Raw genomic sequence first — 12137 nt, 5'->3', positions numbered from 1 at the left:
CCTGCTGCCTACGATCTTTGTTAGGAGCTGCCTGAATTAGGAATTGCTCAGGCTTAGCTCCTTGGCTTCGAATTTCCTCGGGGAGAAGATGCCTTGTTTGGAGACCTGATGATTTGTGTCCCTGTGCCTGGTATCTGTTCTGAGCTGACTTCACTCAAGTAGTTCTGCAACTCTAAGCCCTTCTTTCTACTCCCTTTCCAGGGTGCAACACTGAGTAGCGAGCTGCATAAATGCTGCAGCTGCAGTCAGCCTTTCACAGAGAAGGCGAGCACCAATGTGCTCCAACACAAGCTTCAAGGCTTCTTAGGAGTGTGGGGCAAATGTAGTCCTTTTCTTGGCTGGACATGAAAGGGAAGAGCTTAGGCACATGTAGGGGCCAACCAGGAGCCGAAATGGATGAGTTAGTGGCTGTGGCAGCTGCTTTTGCCTTGCTTAACCTGCACTATGCCCATCTACAGACACTGGAGCAGGGATCAGGTACTTTATACTGCCTGAAATTGCAACTGAAAGAATGTGGGATTTGAAACAATTGTCTCTGGTTTGCGTCCATGATAGCTTAGGAGTGAAAGAAGGCAGAAACAAACCAGACTGTGTGTGTGGTGGTTGACCTTGAAGACTAACCATGTGTCTAATAGCCCCACTTACAGTGACTATTTCCTGTTCTAACTCCAGCAAAGAGCATGCCTTCCATGCCTCCCTTGACCTCCTCCCTTTTTGCTCCTGGTGTCCTCTCCATCTTCTAATACCATCTTGCCCTTTGTTTCTGAAGTTAAAAAGTTCCCAAAACTTCAACTCTTCTCCCTACTTCCTTTCCCCTTCTCTTTTTCACCTTTGAGTCTAGCAGTACTTCTTCCTGTTTCTGAATCCTAGAAAATCTTTGGTGTTTAAGGCAAAAATGTATGACACAGAATCACTAGGTTGGAAAAGACTTCCAGGATCATCGAGTCCAACCATGTTGATTTTCCTATCTTACTTTTAAGTACCAAGCAAAAGAAAATCTCAGTGAAACCTAGTCCAGGTGGAGGGGGATGCAGGGGGCAATAATGTATCTGCAGTGTGTACTGCCTTGTACATACCTTTTAGTTGTCTAATGATACCACTGACAATCTATGTATGCAGACCCCACCTCCTCACAGGCCAAACTTCAAATTCACTTCTGGATTTGCTCTGTCTTACCCTTGCCAGGGTCTTGGATGTGGTCTTGGCGGTGGTGGTATCCAGATCCCCCTCCCTGCCATTTCTGCTGACTTTGATATCACCGCTCGCTTTTCCTTTCCCCTCAGTGTCTGGTCTTGGGTTCTCTGACTATCTCTGTACTGCAGTTTAGAGATATGTGTATTAGCTATATATTATCTAAAAACATTAATAATATAACTGCAGAGGCTGTTACCCGGGAAATATTTAGAACATTTCACTGTGGATATCTAAATCCTATTAGTGGGCAGTGAAGGTTGCAAAATTCTCTTACTCTCTCCTAAAAATACTTGGAAGGATTTTGTGTGTCTGTCTGCAAAACCATTTAATTCTGTATTCTGGCTATGTGCTTATAAAGTTGATTGTATATTAGATTTGGTTTATGAAAAAGAGACAGTGAGATTCAATCGATTGAATTAAAATCCTGAATAGGAAATATGACACAAAACCATTCTTCCTGGATATATTGAGTTATGAGTTCTGCAACTGAACATTATTTTCTATTTATATTTAGTGAATTATTTATTCAAAACAGATTAATTACAAAGATGACTCTGAAAACAAAACAAGATATCTCAATGTGTAGTTGCTTGATTTTAGGGGGGGGGGCAGGGTTTTCTGATTGCCTAACCTATTGAGAGAATCTATGAATCTTTATTATACTACTTAATGGCCTGGAAACACATTACGACAGCACAGTAGCTTATTTATAGCTATATAAAGTTGAATTACTTTTAATGAGACATTTGCATACAATTATTGCAATCACACTGAAATGGAACAGCTACCTCAGCACATTTTTGAGACTTTGACTGAAGAACTCTAAGGATTTCCCTTTGCAGCTGCTGGAAAAGGTAAAGTTCTGACCTGTTCTCCAGGATGCAGTACATGCACTACCACTGTTTCTGGAAGGAGGGAGCCTGTGTTGTTTCAAATGAAACTGTAACCACCGATTCCCCTGAGATGTCCAATAGGCTCAGTGTAAAATATGAGTAACTAATGTTTTCATGGATGTCAGCTCTCATAGTAAGTCTGTTTTCTATTTCAATTAATATTTTGCATAAATCAGTGTCTCAGTAAAATAAGCGATACCAGACTGAAAAGAACATAAGGCAACTGTAATTAAGCCACATGTTTAGTAATGTGCTGAACAAACAATGGAAAAAATTACTCTTTGGTTACTAAATCAATTGTAATCAACCTCATTCCGCCCACTCATCCACCTCCATGAGGGGATAATACAGATGTAGATATCAGGAACAAATCCAGCAACTAAATTAATAAAACAAAATTGGTGGTTCTGCTACACGTGTTGGCATGAATGTATTACTCCCTACAGCTTTATCTCTACAAACATCTTTTTGCTCCCAGAGGGCACTTTAAAATACATACTATTAAAAGAAATGTAAAGAAATGACTCAGCCTTATAATTATAGCATCTTTTAAGCATTTCTCTGTCTGTTGCCAAATAGTTAGAAATGCGATGGATTATTGCTAACAAACTATTTATCTCTAGTAGTCAAATATCACCTGTGGGCTTATATTGCTTTAATCTTTATAAAGTGAATAAGGCTTTCAGAGTATCTGGTGTCAGTTTGCTGTCAGGCAGATTGGCAAGCTCAAAATGGTTGCCCAAGATAGGGGATTCAGTTGCGCCGTGACTACAATCAAATGGTATGGGATAACAAGTCAATATGATTCTGCCACTTTGATGTAAACACAAGATAGTACAGGGTCATCATTCATCAAACCTTCCCTAATAGATGTGGCAGAGGAAAGGCATTTCCTGCTTACGAGAGTGAGGGGGAAGATGCAAAAAGGGTTTAACATCTTCTGGAGCCTGGAGCAAAAAATCACATTCTTGTTAGCTACATGGAAGGCTTGGCAACTGGTCATGGCTGCTGGCTGTTCTGCTGTGGTGTATTGCTCATTCCTGCCAAAAAGGAGTGGTGCTAATAACTAGAAAAGCATAAAAAAGTGCTCCATGTCCATGTGTTTGCAATAAGGAGTGAGGCAGCATCCTTGCTGCAGGAGAGGGTCATCATTGTTTAAGGCACTGGTACTTAGGCACCCAAAGCAGCTCTGCTTGTGTGAACAGAATAGGACCAGAGGCTGAACCCTGACATTAGTACTGAAACGTGTCATAACACAAACGTTAGTGGAATATAGGTGTGGGCTTTTATAACCCTTGCTACCTGCAGCAAAGGAAAGACCTCTGTGTTACCAATGCCTCTAGATTTATTTATCTTAGCAAACTGCAGCATTCACACGTGATGTTTGAGAATTCATCCTGGGTGAAAATGCATGCAGGAAGTGTGCTTAATGCTTTTATCCTATTAACCTGTAACTATTAGTCGCTGAACCACTGAAGGAGCTAAGTACTATTTAAAAATAAAGGACACACCCCATTGCCAGCTATTTGTTAAGTCTTTGAAGAACAGAGAAGGTTTATGGGCATGAAAAATAAAAATGAAAGAAAGAAACACAAGTTTCTAATTCCTGGGCTGAAATTCCCTGGAGGCTCTTGTCCAAAGAGGGAAAATTCAGATCCCCAGAGCCTATTCCTAAAGAGTGTACGAAATTGCATTACTTTTCTGTATTTATTTGAGATTCCACTAATCAGAATTTCCTGGATAAATGGATGTCAGCTACATCTTAATTTTTGTGGGCTTCCCACAGAGTAGCAATTATTAAATCCAATAAATACCTCATACAAATATATATGCAATGCTAAAAGAGTAATTCTTATTGTAGGAAAAAAGCTTTACAGCTTTACTTGTGGTTTATAAATATTAATGACATGATTTTAGAAGATCCTTGTGAATGCAGAAGGTGCCAAGAAAGTATAAGCAATTATTACATAATGAAATCAAGGATTTGAAGAAAGTACAGGCAAATCTTGAAAGAAAATTTAAGTTACGTGAAAGGTTCAGATACCCCCATTCAGTGATGTTTAAAAACACTTTGAGGTCTAAGTTACATTAATGCTTGGTTGCTTTTGAAAATTTTGAGTACCTCATTTTATATTGAACTAGCTTTGTAAAACTTGTTAATGGCTTGACCAAAACCACAAAAATGAGAGAGAGGCAAAGTTAACCAGTCTGTATGTGTATTGGACTGCTTTTGTTCCAGCTTTCTTGATTCCAAGGATACACGAATGTTGCCAGTTTAACTGGCTTGAGGTTCAGCTTTGAATAGTGGGATGTCCCTGCCCATGGCAGGGGAGTTGGAACGAGATGATCTTTAAGGTCCCTTCCAACCCAAACTATTCTATGATTGATTCTATGATTAGGCAGTAAAATTATGCCATAAGGTCTGTGGATGACAATGAGATATTGGGCATAGACATCATTGGACCACGTGATTAGTTGCGACCACGTGATTAGTTGCGACCACGTTAGCTGAAGTGTCAATAGCAGCAGCAAGCTTGTGCTCTCATGTGCCTGCTTTGATCTTTTGGTGATAGAAGCCACAGTAACAGTTAGATAAAGAAAACAAACTACAGTGAAAGTGTGATAACCTGAAGGAGTTGTCAGTGGCTGTGGCTGTGTTTGCAGATCTTCAGTGGGAAGAGGAACAAGACAGGTGTCCTGCAAGCCCATTTATTTCTTTCAATGTTGTTATTTTATGAGGTAATTGGAATAATACACAGCACACAAATAATCCTGGCATTGGAATGCAAAGCTACTCCCTTGGCGTGAAGTTGCTCTTCTAGGGAGGGAATTGAACCCAACAATATCGATGCTGCTGCACTAAAGAGACACAGGTTTACTGATGAGGAGCAGCTGGCCAAGGCAGAAGCCCAGATAAGTACAACTTTCTGTACTGTATAGGCATTACAAGCAAAGAGTTAATTATAATAAGCTCAAATATTCTCACCAAACCTGAAGTCATTCCAGAGTGAGTAACAGCCTACCACTTCTTTCATTTCATCTTTTCTTTATTGACAAATGGAGAGTTTGTGAAATAAATATTGTGAACATATGAAATAAATCCAGGTGAACCGGTATCTACAAACTTACCAATAGTAACTTGTTTGAGCTGGTAAAAGTGGTCACATTTGGTTTGGTGTCATCAGCTGGCAGGGGGCCGAACATACTGCTAGCATTCATTTTACTGTACCATTTACAAAAGCCATGCCAAGAAGTGCAACTGAAGGATGGGAGGCTGAACGGGATGTGAGTCAGAACCTGAGTCAGCTGTCCTCCAACCAGCCAAAAGCTGCTTTATCATGTATTGCTACCAATGTGCTTGAGAAGTGTGTACCACTCTCGAGCGACACTGGTTTCTGCTGGGGAGAGAGATGCTGGAGGGGCAGTGACACCTTGTACCCTGGCAGCCTGCTAGTGGGTGGCTGGAGGGCCACTATGCCACAGGTGCAGCTCCTCTTGGCTGTCTCAAGCTGTGCTTCAATCAGTTTTAAACCTTTGTGTCTTATGGTGGTGCAAAACTGTGGAGTGAAAAATGTCAGGGGAGCATCTGAGTCTCTCCCAGCTAGACTGGTGGGCTGAGATGTGGGGTATCAGCTGCTTCCTCGAAGTGGAAATGTCCTGCTGCAGTCACATAAAGCTTGATGGTTTTACGGTGTACTAATATACATTTTTAAGTAGCACGGATCAAACAGAAGTACAGCATAAAGAGAACAAATGTTGGCTTTGTAAAGATTTATAACGTGTCAAAACCCAGGAGAAATATTTGCAGTAATGATCTAGCAGATGAAAATAAGTTGCTTTGCATTACTAATGGACAGTTTGCATTACAAAGCCACTATCCCGTATTACACAATATACATACATTATATAATGTCCTCCCTATCTCAAGTGGATAAATAACATTAGCACAAAGCCAAGAGATTTATGGCAAGACTGAATCTCTCTCTATTACTTTTTTCTGACTAAGTTTCTGTAAGTACTTCTGTCATGTATGAACTACTTCACTGGCCAAGCTAATTCCTGAAGTAACTCCCTTGGCTCCAGTGGAAGCACTCCAAAGATGATTTTGTAGCTGTACACTAAAATAGGTCATACATTGAGTAGATGGCTGTTATAAAACTAAGTACTCATGCTAATTGACAATGACATCATCCCATCACCCCGGAGCAAGTGGATTGCTTCTAGCCTCCATTACAGCTATTTCTATCATACGCCAGTCACTTCTTTCTTTCCTTTCTCTATTGTTTCAATTTGAATGCAATTAGCTCCTTGAAAACTTGTTTTTCCTTTCATATGGAGACAGATTCTACTTCTGCTTATGTTGTTAGTGTTACTAGAAGCTCGTATGACTTTGCTTGTTCTGCTAGAAGTGTACCATTGTACTTACGCTGCCTGCCACCTTGCAACTGAAGATCTCAAAGAGCATTACATTACCAATCTTATGCCTTGGAACTCTCAAGAAGCAAAAAAGTACTTTTACAGATATTTAATAGAAAAGAGAACTTAAAACTCTGTCTTGCCTTGAAAATTCTAATGGGTTTAGAATGCTTGCATGTTGGGAATACTTTTTGTATATTCACATACCAGTTGTTCCTTCTGGTGGAAATCTGAAAGTTGCTTGGTGGGTTGTGCATCTAAATGGACTTCATGTTGTGGGTGGAGGTTATATCTGCACACTAACAGTTTGTGTATGGTCCTGGGTCTGCTGCAACAAGCTGTTCTATTTCTTCCTAACATGTGTTTCAGATCACTGCAGAATTATCACATCATCATACAAATGATCAATGCTTTGAATCCAAGAGGGAATCAAATATAAAAGAAAACTGCATATGCACAATTTCAGAATTTTAAATGGGAGCGGCTGCTAAAAGACTCATAGGAAAATCCTGCTATATACTGAGGTGAGAAAAATGTCTTTATAGTTTTAACATTTCAGATCCATTTTTTTCCAGAGAGCTCCATAGCATTAATCAAGATGAAAAAAAAAACCAAACCAAAGCTGTGTTAATTATGTACAAAAGTCTGGGAAATGGTCAAAATCTTGAAATTATGAGAAAAGAGTTTGATATTCTATTTAATATTTAATTCCATTGACACACCCCCATCATTAAGGGAAAGCTAAATTATGCCTGAACTTTTAAAAATGCATATGGACTGACACCAAATATGAAAATCTTCAATCTTAAGGGAATAAAATTGAGAAAATGGCAAGCAATCAGAAACAAAAGTTACATTACGTGCGTAACTATTGTATCCATAGTGGCCACTACTACTCCTATTATAATACACAAGAGAATTTGAAAGCATTTAGATTTGCTTTTTCAGCTGACAATCTGCTGCAGGTGCTGTGCTATTATAAATAACTATTCAGCTGTTATGCATTATTGTCTAAATCACCATTTTGAACCTGAAGTATAAGCTGTACAGCCCATAGATCAACTCTAAGAAATTGGCTCTTGTTTACAATGTAGTTATTTTAAAGGAAGAAAATACTCAGGAAATCAAACTCGCAAAGAATTTTAATTATGCTACTTGTTCCTAGGAGCAATATTACAGTTTTACATTCCAACACTGTGTGCATGGCAAATGAAATACACAACACCTGTTAACAATACATACTCAGATGAATGCATGGCTAAAAATTGGTTTCTGCTTTTTTTTTTTTATTTTTAATTATATAGAGTGGGGAGAAAGAAGATTGAGTCCATTTTTTCCATAACCAGGCAAATATCATCAACTTAATGTAATGATTTACATTTTATTAACATCCTATGGAATCATATAGAGAATTTTTTTGGACCGTTTCAGAAATAATTATCATTACTTTACCGTCATTAAATAAGTGATAATGGAATTCATGAATAGCAACAAAAAGTGTGGGTAAAACTGGAAAAATAGTTTCCATTCTAATCCCCTACTTGCAGCCTCTGATTTTTAGTTCTCGCTTGGCATAAAAAATCTACATGGATGAGTTCTACTTCAAAAATACTTTATTTGGATTGCATTCAATTTCCCTATATTTTCAACAAAATAACTTTTCACTGTGGCTATGAGAAAAAAATATTTCTCTTATATGTGTATAAAACATCCAGTTACAGTTTATAATTTAAAACACAGCAGAGGCAGTTAAAATTTAAATAGACATTTATCAAGAGTAATGTCTTCGTTGGCTTGGGTAACATGGAAAAGCTAATTACCAAAAGTAACACGTGGTCTGTGTGACAGTGTGAAAGCGAGAGGTAGAAGTAAAATTAGATAGTGCTTATAGCTGCAGGAGGTAAAACTTTAACTCAGTTTTTGTGTAGGAAAGCCTATAATTGACTTTAGAAGGTAAATGTGGTTTTGGAGCTTGATTTTCCTTCATTAGAAGGAGTTTCAAAATTTACATCAAAGGAAGAAATCAGAGTGGAAAGAGCATCTCCAAGCTCTATTTTGGGGACTTTCCTTTTTTACTGCATTCAAGTTCTAATTGTGAATTTTTAAAACAAGTAATGGTTCAGTCCTACCATCCTTGTGTAGGCTGAACTCCTCTGGATTTTCCTGTGAGTTGATGAGCTCCTGTCCTGCTCAGATGGCTGCAACACTGAGTTAAGGGAACCCTAAATAGGGATGACAATGGGTGGGTGCATTGCTGATTCCGAGTGAAATGAAAGGTTGAGAAGAACAACTGGAAATATTGCTCATACAGCCTAATAAAGCTGTGTGCTTCTGAAGACAAATGCTTTCACTGCAGGGTTCCCAGGGAACAAAGGAAGTCGTGGCCTTTACAAAGTACACAAATGGAAGAAATACTTATATACAAAGTCTGACTTACAGCTCATGTAAGGAATATGACAAACTTCTTAGTCTAATTCATTAACTCTAAATAATGTCCTTTCAAATACCATCCCCAGAAGCAGTTTCTATTGGAGCTATTTTTTCTCCTTTTGCCACAGATTGTTTTAAAGAATTATGGGAAATGACAACAGCAGAACTAAAGTTCGATTTTTCACAGATGAAACTACAAAAAGCATGGAGCAATGTAATCCGGTCAGACAAGTGAGTAAATTATATCTTAGTTGCACCAATGCACCACTTGCTGAATATCAATAAGGATATGTTCCCTTCTTTAGAGTAAAAATAATATTTGTAGTTAATGTAAATGGTTAATGTAAATGGTTTTGAATGTCCCTGGCAGTATGCGCACAGATGCCAAACAGCATTGAAACTTGAGCAGAATCTCATATGTTTCATTTGCAAGGAAGAGGAATACTGTTCGCAGATGTTAAAACAAGGATGATTCATTTACATTGCTTTGCAATAATGAACCTTCATTAACTTCTATGATCTTCCTTCAAATTTCCCTTCAAGTAAATGCAAAAAGCGTAAGTTCATGTTCAAGGAACATTTTCAAACTGTGCACTGAGGTTTTCATTCTGCTCCTGAATTTCCTAGGATAAGCATGTGGGTACCTCTGCTGCCTCTGGACTGAAAAATACCAATGTTCTTCATAACTTACAATCCATAAGTATCAACAGACTACATCTGAGTGCTCAATCTGAGGGAAAGACTGGCCCATCTTTGTCATCTTTTCATTTTGAATTCCAAGAAGAACTCAAGAATGGGATGAACTAGGTTGGACCAATTAGACTTTCATTTTCCAAGAGGCTACTTTTAGATTATGCCTCAATTAAATCAATAAATTACTTTAATAAATATCTTATGGAAGCATTTGACCCCAGTTCTAGAAAAAATCCATGAACGTTCCATATGACATCGCAGGCAGAACTGGTGTGCAGTTATAGTGATATTCTTAGCACAAATACATGTGCTGGCCTCCGGTCCTCTGCTCAATGAGTTTTATTTTTACTAGAGGTAATATACTTAAGCTCTCTAGAGCTCTGCAAATTCATTTTTTACATGCAACTACATAATCTTCTTGGAGTGAATATGGACATTAACTCCTCCTTGCAGCTCTCTATAAACATCTGCTTGCACAGCAGATATTTCAAATTCAGAATCCAAGAAGGAAAGTGCTCCCAGGACTGATTACTGAGTTATATACCCTTTTATTTTAATGTACTCTGCCAAGATGAGTCCATAACCTCAAATGCGTCAGGGAAGAAAAGGGGAAGGGCAATAACAAACAGCTTCATCGTAATTTTAACCATATTGCCTGGTGATCACAGAATAACCTTTATACTTAGATGCCTAAGGAGACTACATGGACACGTTCTTCCTGAGTGTGCTCATCCACTCACTGGATTTGTACTCTGTGATTCCAAGTACACACAGAGAAGACACACGTGCCATCTATCCAAATTTTTTTTTGCTTGATTCTGGTGGCAGGGACACAGGATTTTTTGCTTGCCTACATAGTGACAAATTTCACTTTCTGTTATAGACCCCGCTCTGTACAGTGGGGATACGCTTGCCATGCTGACTCTCCAGGTATTGGTACTATAGTTGTGACCCTGCTTCGAGATGTCACTTAAATATTATATTATGTCCCAATGATTCAAGCTTGCCAGTCCATATTAAATAACTAAAAAAATATCAAGACACCTTGGAAGTTGTTAGTGTAGCCAACAAGCAAACTATTCACAAATGTACAGAGGAAAAATACTGTCAATTTAAACTGGGAATAGTGACAATCTTAAAGCTGCACACAGATCCAGGCTGGCATGAAAGTCACAGGGCATTTTTATTTTTTTTTTCAAAAGATGGTTTCATAAGCTCCAGTATACAAACCAACTTGTCTCTTGGGTAGTTATAGTCTCTCTATTGAAAATCCCCCTGTAATTTCAGCTGGATGTATTTTTTCACTTACTGCCCTAAATTGTTATATGTTATTCTAAAAGCTGGTTAACATCATATGGAGAGGGTGGGAAAAAAAATCAATAGAGCTTCACAACAAAGACTTGAAAGAAGTAAAATATGAAATCTCTGAAAGAAATAATGTTCCCATTTGGGGGCAAAAGGGCAAGGACAATAGAATCGGCGAATTTATATTTTTTTGCAGGCTTTGCTATGTTATTAAGATGTAATAATAGTTTCAGTCTTTTACTTTACACAATTGTGCCTTTCTATCGTTTTTGGTCTGCCAATGGAATGAAGCAGTAGTTCAAACTGAAAAGTCAAGTTTTACTATCAAAATGAAATTTGAAGACAGTTTGCCCAAAAAGATAAGTGTCTCATCTTTTGCATGGAGTTTAATATTCCAGTTCATGGAAACTTGTCAAGATTAATGGTAGTTTATATCTTTGGAAAAGACACAGAAGAGATGGGAATCTGAGATCAAAAGATAGTCTGGAGAAAGAATGTATGTATGTATTATCTGAAAACAATACTTACATATATATGTTTAATACCTATTTTACATATAATATAAATATGTGTTAAATTGTATTTAAGAAATTTTAGCTCTGTTTTCCTTTGTAATATATTTTGTTGTTTAATTTGGGTTATTCCTTCTGGTAATTTTCCTTACTACATTAATTGGCACATTCTGTACTGAACAGTTTGTCCCCTGAAGAATATCGCTCTGAGTTAGTGAAACAATGCTTTTCTATGCACTCTCAATAAACCCAAAGACCTACATTAAGCTTATGTTAAATTATTTGTGTGTTTATTGTTGCCAGTGTACTCATGGTTGTATAAGGCTTGAAAGTCAATTCCTGTCCTCAGAGGCTTACAGTCACTCTGTGATCAGCACTGTTCTTTTTGGGTTTTGTCTTGAATTTTGGAATTCCTAGTGGATTGTACCAATCTGAATGCTGACTGTGCAGAGTCCTTTAGATCTACAGAGATTTTGGTTTTGTTTTAGCAGTTGGTGACCTTGGGGGCAAGTAGTCTGAAATAGCTGCTCTCTAAATTATCTATATTGTTTTATCTTATGTACTACGTCTCATAATTTAGATTCTTGAACTGAAAAGTACTTAGGAAAAATTCCTGAGCTTTCTTAGCTCATATTGATAGCGTACTGCAATGTTATATGCACATTTACATTCCTTCTACAGTGTAATACATAGA

The 12137-nt window shown here is 37.9% G+C and overlaps 1 protein-coding gene across 9 annotated transcripts in view; it reads left to right on the top strand.

The window, feature by feature from the left end:
• CABCOCO1 (ciliary associated calcium binding coiled-coil 1) overlaps positions 1 to 12137 on the top strand; it is a 319312-nt gene that overhangs the window by 225163 nt on the left and 82012 nt on the right. For 7 of the 9 annotated variants that reach the window (XR_008450697.1, XR_008450695.1, XR_008450699.1 and 4 more), the window contains 2 exons: positions 6873 to 7027; positions 9062 to 9164. The gene's annotated coding sequence lies outside the window, so the exon portion shown is untranslated. The remainder of the gene's footprint in view (positions 1 to 6872; positions 7028 to 9061; positions 9165 to 12137) is intronic. The other 2 variants (XR_008450701.1, XR_008450700.1) reach the window with 1 other exon arrangement.

This window comes from Cuculus canorus, chromosome 7 (genome assembly GCF_017976375.1).
Source record: "Cuculus canorus isolate bCucCan1 chromosome 7, bCucCan1.pri, whole genome shotgun sequence".
Lineage (NCBI taxonomy): Eukaryota > Metazoa > Chordata > Aves > Cuculiformes > Cuculidae > Cuculus > Cuculus canorus.
Note: the sequence above shows the minus strand (reverse complement) of the source record. Positions and strands in the feature narration are given on the sequence as shown.